Source organism: Octodon degus, unplaced genomic scaffold, assembly GCF_000260255.1.
Source record: "Octodon degus isolate 3935 unplaced genomic scaffold, OctDeg1.0 scaffold00067, whole genome shotgun sequence".
Taxonomy (NCBI): Eukaryota; Metazoa; Chordata; class Mammalia; order Rodentia; family Octodontidae; genus Octodon; species Octodon degus.
This window is the reverse complement of record NW_004524643.1, coordinates 7,491,022-7,499,341: the sequence shown is the minus strand read 5'-3', so window position 1 is coordinate 7,499,341 and position 8,320 is coordinate 7,491,022.

Here is an 8,320-nt window from a genome sequence, read left to right as displayed (position 1 = left end):
TTCTGGGTATGGATTTGGCACTGCTGCCTGTGGGGCTTTGGTGAACACTATACCTGCATACATACAGAGCATCTGATCCAACAGCACAGAATCTTACATAGTATTTTTTATTGGACCCTGGATTCTACTTCACAAACAAGTCAGTCAGCAGTGACCATGGGATCCACTGATCCTATTTCACATCATACAGAGTTGTCAGCTTGACAGTAACAAAATAGTTTTTCAAAGGCATAACTGAGATGCCACTTACAGGTGATACCTGGTAAAACTGAAGGGGCATCCTCCAGGATGTAGCCTACACTCAAAATCTGTAATTGTTATATGTGCCTATTTTTATAATAGATCTAACACATAGTCTTGGATCCAAGAAGTTAAGAGTGACTACAGACCCAGCTTTACCATCACTCACACTGATCTATTTATGGTATCTGTGCTTCTTGTCCCTACAACTCTGGGTCTTGTAAGTTTAGAAGTCTTGGTGACTGACTGGGGCATCTCTTGGAATTCCTTTACCAAATAGAGACAAGAGTAGTCATAACTTCAGGAAGACGTTTTCTTTTTCTTTCTTTTTTTTCCTTTTTTTTTTTTTTGCAGAACCGGGGATTGAACTCAGGCCCTTGCCTGACAAGCACTTATTCTACTGAGCTATCTTCCCAGCCCACCTAAAAACATCATCCAAGTGGAGTTGAAAGTGAAACTATGCTGGGCCTGCCCCCAGGCACACTGAGCCACCCCTGAGGCTCAGGGTGATGGCATACTCCTGTAATCCCAGTGCTGGGGATGCTGAAAACAGGAGGATTATTATGAGTCCGAGCTGTATAGTGAGGCCCTGTACCAAATACATTTTTTTAAGTGAAATTAAAATGGATTGTAAGGCATAGACACAGTATCAGTTAAAACTATCAGATCAAGAGCAGGGCTTGTCCTGAAGTTTGTCCCATAAACCTTCCTCTTCAAGTTTTCCCAGGAAAAGAGCCCAGTCAGGATACTGGAGAAGCTGTTTCCAGAATTTATTATACAAAATAAATAGATTCAGGGCAAAGGGTTGGCTGTAATTGATGCTATGGAATGCCACTCAAAACATCATCTTGGACTGAAGTACTGTTCCCTCAGCTGCTAGGAGTATTGACAGCTAACTGCTCTCACACGGTCTCTCATCTGATATGGTCTTCAGCTGTCTTCACCTTGCCCGAGTTCTTAGGCAGCTGACCCTTAATGACTAGGCCCTCCCACAGGTATGAAGGCCCAGACTTCTTTGCTTCAAAGAAGAGAAGTTCCAGAGTTCACTATGAGTTGACTGGCTGAGACCTCTGTTGTGATCCCATTGCACTTTAGGCCCTTCCCGGGCCTTCTTCCTTCACTCCTCTTATACTGAATTCCTGGGCACTGGCCAGTGAACTCTGCATGCAAATATCCACCTCAGAGTCTATTTCTGGGAAACTCAGTATGTGATGGTTATATTCATTTTTGGTTTTTTAGCAGAAAAGACTAACACATAAAGCTTTAAGAGTTAAATGTATACAGATATCATCCCTGGAGTGATCTATGTCCGGAAGTCTCATTAATCTCACCAGCAACAATAACAATATTTCTTTTCCTTTTAGGAGACCTTGTTATGCTGGGTCTGTAAGTCATATGCTAAATGTCAGAAGCAGCAAGAAGCCTTTCAATTTTCCTTCTGATAATCATTTTCTTTCTGCTTCCGTTCTCTGGTTATATCAAACCCTGGACTCTTTCAACCCATCTTTCTAGAAAGCCACTGGTCCCACTAGCTGTCCCTTGTTTCCCTCCACCCACAGTCTAATAAGTTCCAGATGCTGAGAGAGTTGTGGGAATCTCTCAGCAGAAGGAAGGGAACTGAAATTCCTCTGGCTACCAGTCACCATCTCTGTTTCTCTGTTCTTTCCTTCGCTCCATTATCTCATGATCAGAAAGTCACTCCTATACCTTATTGCATGTTGAACTACCTCTACCATTGGAATGCCAGTATCTTTTTATGGTAAAGCCCTGTACTTGAGATTTCTTACACTTTCAAATTTCTGAGTGACAAAGCTATAACTTCTTCGCCTTTCTTCCTTTCCTTCCTTCCTTCCTCAGTAAATATCTCGCCCGCCAACTCTGAGTCATTGTTCCCAAGAAGTGAGGCTATACCTGTGCTTATTTAATGTCATTAAATGGGATATTAGGGACCTGACCATTCCCTCTCAAAACTTCCCTTAGTGCCAATGTTGGCAGTAGATTGCAGGTCTGGCTGAGTCTGTGGCACATCCCACTGAACAACAACCCAGAGCTCACGGCCTTGGCTGGAGAGTTTATTAACAGCATTCTCTTTGTGTAGGAAGGGCTCCAAGTTTTGTAAAGACCCACTATATTTAGTGTAGTAAAGAGGAATGTGCCTGACCAGGAGATTTCTATAGACCAGCCAGTCTTCAAAGGCCAACTGGACAGGGAGGCTGGAAACCACAACCCAGCCCTCTCCCAGTGGTTCCTGTAAGACATCAGGCCTTTCTTTGTACTTCTAAATCAAAATCCACATCAACTGGACCTTATCCATCTTTACATTGTTGTTGATCTTAGCTCTAAAGCCAGAATACACTTCTCAACTGTTCCCAAACTCCAAGTTTCTGATCTTGCAAATCATTCTGCCATTTATAGATTTGTCTCTCCCTCAGGGCAACAGCTTACAATCAGCAAAAGGGACTACTACTCCTTGGAAGCACACTTGAAGAGTTTTTCAAGCAAAGGAATGTGTAGGGAAGGTAGACAAAAATCATGCTTGTTAATACAACTCTTCCTCTACTTGCAGAAGGTTCCTTGGTTTTGTTCACCTTTTATATTTGACTGTGGGCACCACATTTCTCTGACTTTGAACATATTTTTGTTCCTTATCTTTATTTTTGCTGCTATAGCAGAATACCTGAGGGTAATTTATAAATAGAGACTTATTTTACTTCATGATTGTGGAGGTGAAAGGGCACAGCAGAGGGTGTCTGGCAAGGGTGGCATAGAAAATGAAAGGGCAACCAAGCACATGCCAAAGAGACACTGCACAAGGGACAGATTTGTTTTATAACCTGCTCTAAGCATGAGTAAATGAGTGAGCATATTCTGAAACAACTACTTTAATCTCAATTTAATTATCTCTTAAAGTGCCACCTCTTGTCACTGTCACAATGGCAATCAATTCTGAATATGATTTTTTTAAACATTCTTTTATATTTTTTATTTTTATTCATTTATTTTTTTGTATTTAGGAAAAGGTCTACAGGGTCCCATTGCATAGATCAGATTTGTAGAGATCCTCCTGTTTATAGCCTCCCAAGTGCTAGGATTACAGGCGCACACTACCACGCCCAGTCTCTTGAACATGATTTTGAAGGGAATAAACCTTTGTCTTCATTACTTTTTACTCACCCAACACTCAAAATGAAGGAAAGAAAGGTTTATTTAGCTCACAGTTACTGGAGGGTTCAGTCTATCCTCCACTGGCTCCAATGCAAATGTCAGCATTTCATGCGGCAGGAAACAATGAAGAGCAGAGGAGGAGCAGCAGCTTCTGCAGCCATCAAGTCTCTCTCTCCCTTCTACACTGACTGCGAAGACCGGTGATTGTAGCTCCTCCCAAGATCAAGCTCCTCTGAAGACAGACTTCTCCACAGAAACTGGGGCAGGGCAGGGCGGGAGGAAGCCTTTCTCAATTCCTGGGCCCTGCCCACCTGCAGGGTTAGGCCCCCACGCTGAGAACTGCCGGAACTCATTCAGCCAAGTTGACACAGTGCATCAAATAACACAACCTTATTCAAATTATAGACCTCCTAGATCAGGATTCAGGCTCACTCACATATTGGGACAAATCAGAGAAAGCTGAAGGAAGGAAGATAAATAACTACACAGAACTCTGGAAAATCATGAGCAGATGTACCAGGATCCAAGTACAATGGACACTTTGATCCCCCAGATCTTGCCCACGTAGAACAGCCAAGTGACCACTGTTCCACCACCTTGGAAGAATCCTGAACATTTCCTATCAGAAAAGGATGGGTCAAACAGTCTGACATGCTGTCCTAAGCACAACTGCAAGCAGAAGGATTAAACAGAAGTGTACATACTGAATGCTGAGCTTCTCCATCTTTCCAATCCCTTTCTTCTGACAAGAGTTCAACCTTATGGAGGCTGGAAAGTAGATGTACGAAGTCTTATGCAAAAGGCTTTCTCCCATCGGGAAACTGAGACCAGATCTTCAAATAATGTCACTGAAATCCACACCCCCATTAAAGAATGGTAACATTATTGTGAAGTCAATAGTCCATAAGCTCTGCCCATTCACAGCACTTAAGGATCTCACTCTTAAATATGAATAACTATTTATGAAGTCACTATTGAGAGATGGACACAATAGATGACAATGTATGCCAGTTAAACAGAAGACCCAATGCTATTAGGGGCTACTGGACTCTTTTGGAATATTTTGCTGAGTTTACACACCTATAATATTCAAATAACGGAACTTAACAAAAAAAAAGGGTATACAGATGAATGTCCATTTTGTATCAGTGTATTCAAAGTGGTTAGGATAGATAAATAGTTACATTCTCTTAATGAATAGAATGATTTGTTCTAATGGTGTTTGTAAATAGGATCTCAGGTCCGCATCTTGTACAGCAATTAACCACTAAGAAGAATGTATGCAGTGTTAATTATTGTAGCTGTCCTAGCGATTTGATTTGAAACTGTCTCATTGCTATTTGTTTATCAATAAAATTATGAAAAAAAATAGATGACAATGTAGGAAATAGAAGAAAACTATAATTAGCATTTTCAGAGAGGTAAGAGAAGGCACTGCACCCAGGAAGTATGAACAGAACACCATTCCAAGTAAAGCAAAACAAAAATGGAAATGAGGGGACCCTACAAGCCCCAGCAAAGAGCTTTTAGAAGATCAAGTATCATCATAGGAATTTTATTTATTTTTTTTCTTCAAAATTTTATTGATAAACAGCAATGAGACAGTTTCAAATCAAATTGGAAGTACAGTTTTAACAAATAACACACTGCATATATTCTTCTTAGTGGTTAATTGCTGTACAAGATGCAGTCTTGAGATCCTATTTACAAACACCATTAGAGCAAATCATTCTATTCATTAAGAGAATGCAACTATATATCTATCCTAACCATTTTGAATACACAGATACAAAATAGACATTCATCTGTATACCCTATTTTTTCTAAGTTCCGTTATTGAATATTATAGGTGTGTAAACTCAGCAAAATACTCTAAAAGAGTCCAGTAGACCATAATAGCATTGGGTCTTCTGTTTAACTGGAAATGTCAGAAATTATTGACCTGAGTCCCCCACAGCTCAACATAAGAGCATGGCTTTATTTCCTCTATTTCGTCTTCATACTTTTCTACTGGATGGTTAAGACCAAGTTAAAGGAGGACCTGTGCAATAAGAGTTGTAGCTTTTTGGTCTGAGAAGGTCAGTTAAATGCCCTCAGGATTTATCCTGAGATCCTGTACCTCAGATTGTAGAACCTTTGTCAGTGCAGCCATGTGAATGAGTCATGGCCATTGCTTGGCCAATGTGCTCTCTGTCATCACAGGAATTTTAAAATGCAATAGAAGAGCTAGTAGATAAAAATAAGAAAATTACCAGAGGGTGAGGGATAAGAAGATGAGATCAGATTAGAGATTCAGTAACTGAATACAGAGTTGTAGAAAAAGTAAGCAGAGAAAACAGGAAAAATAATTATAAAAATAAGAATATACATAATTTCTCAAGTGAAAGCAAAATTTTAGATTGAAAGGGTCCATTGTGTTGAGGTTCATACAGTGCATTTATTTATTTATTTATTTATTTGGCATAGTGTCTCACTACACAGCTTGGACTCATAGTAATTCTCTTGTCTCAGCCTCCCCAGTGCTGTAATTATAGGCATGAGCTACCACATCTGGTCTTGTTGGTGGGTTCGCATGCCAAGGACAGGACCAGCTTGGCATGTGGAACCAGCAATCGAACCTGGGTCTTTGCACTTGCCAGGCAGGCACTTAGACCGCTGAGCCATCTCCCCAGCCCAGTGCACTTTTTAAAGGATGCTACTCTAAAGTGCTTCCTTCCTCATGAAACTTCAAAAACAGAAAATTCCCCAGCACTTTCCAGGAAAAAAGGAAAACCATTTTCTCCCATTTTATTGCAGGTATTAATGTCAAACTTCTTGTGTGTGTGTGTGTGTGTGTGTGTGTGTGTGTGTGTACAATTTTCAAATTTACTTTTAAGAATTTAGTTACATTTACATATATCCTGTTTTTAAAATATAAACAGCAACAGCTTCTGAGCGTGTCACACCGATAAGCTTTTGAGAACCATTTTGATGTGTCACAGGTAGCAAATAAATAATAGTTCTTAGGGAGAGCATAGTGATGGACAGAGCAGGTTTTGTTTGTTTGGGTTTTTTTGCGGTACTGGAGATTGAACTCAGGATCTTGTGCTTGCCAGGCAAGCACTTATTCTCCTGAGCTATCTCCCCAGCCCCAAACTTCTTAACAGTATTATAGAAAGCTAGAAGAAAATGAAGCAATGCGTTTAGAAGGCAATGCTCTTAGAATTCGAAGGGGAAGTTATTTCCAAACTAGAACTCTATGTTGACACTATTACACAAGTGTGATGCTAGAGACATTCGCAAAAATTTCCAGGCATGCTAGGATTCCAAATCTTACTTCTATGAACATTTTCTCAGGAAGCTTTTGAAGAGTGAGCAGCACAAAACCCAGCAAAAAAACTAAGAGGAAGGCAGGAGATCTTGGACAATAGGAGCTCCAATAGAAGTGGCATGTACGAAGAATTTCCAAAATAATGAAAAAAAAAAAAAAAGAAGAAGGCTCATACAGCTGGGTAGCTTGCTTGGAGAGCAGCCAGCCCAAATCAGAGCTGGCCACTGAAGCACTCTGTGTTGACATCCAAGAGGGATGTTTGTGAGAAAACAAAATTGATATTGTGATATTATAAGAGATTTTTATAAGGCTGCCAGAAGGCTTGGGAGGAAATGAATGCTTATTGCATGGAAATTGAAGTTTAGGGAAAAAACTAATTATTAATCTAAGGAAAAACAAAATAATTATATCAGATATGAAGTGAACAGCAAGGAGCTCACCTGTGAACATATTTCCACTGGGTTATTAATGTAAGCACTAAGAATAGATCTAACCAAAACCAGGATGTTTTGTGGGACTGTCCTGCTTCAAGGTTGTATATGGTTAGATTTCTGGACTTATGTATAAACATAAGAATTATATAATTCTTGGAGCTGGGAGATAGTTCAGTGGAATAAGCACTTGCTTGGCAAGCAAAAGGACCTGAATTCAATCCCTGGTTCTGCCAAAAACAAACAAACAAACAAACAAACAAAAAAGAATTATATAATTCTTTATACCTATTTTAAAAATATATTCTAATTTTTAAATGTTCTTTCATTATATTCTGCAAGGATATACAACATATCAATACTTAATGAAAAATACCTGTTCCATGTTATGCCTAAGATGTTTGATATTCAGACAGATAGTGAGGTTAAGCTTAACAGCATAGGTTGTATGGCAATAACAAAAAGCTTCTCTTCTGGAGGGTTAACAACCTAAGTGTGCAGACCAAGATTAGAGAAAAAGGAGGGCCTCAAGGAAAGCCAACATTTTGGTCCTAGCCTTCCAAGGTCAGTTAAGACTCAGGACATATGAGAACTTGTACTGTAACGTCATGTAACTCAGTAGTGTCCCAAATTTTCTGATCAAGGAGATTATGGGGCCAAAGAGGAAAGTGATCGATGATGTAGAGTGTGCCTAAGGAGAGTCACATGGAGAGAAAACATTCTCTCAGGCTTTCATAGAGAGCACATTGGCCAAGCAATGGCCGTGACTCATCCACATGGCTGACACTGACAAAGGATCTACAACCTAAGGTACAGGATCTCAGGATAAATCCTAAGGGGATTTGACTGACCTTATCAGTCCAAAAGCTACAACTCTTGTTGCATAGGTCTTGCTTTATCTTGGTCTTAACTATCCAGCAGAAAAGTATAAAAACGAAGTATAAGAAATAAAGCTATGCTGTTATGTTGAGCTGTAGGGGACTGAGGTCAACAATTTCTGACATTGCCAATGAAGCGGAAGACCCAATACTATTATGGACTACTGGACTACTCTTTTAGAATATTTTGCTGAGTTAACACACCTATAATATTCAAATGACAGAACTAAACAAAAAAGGGGATACAGATGAATATCCATTTTGTATCTGTGTATTCAGAATGGTTAGGATAGATA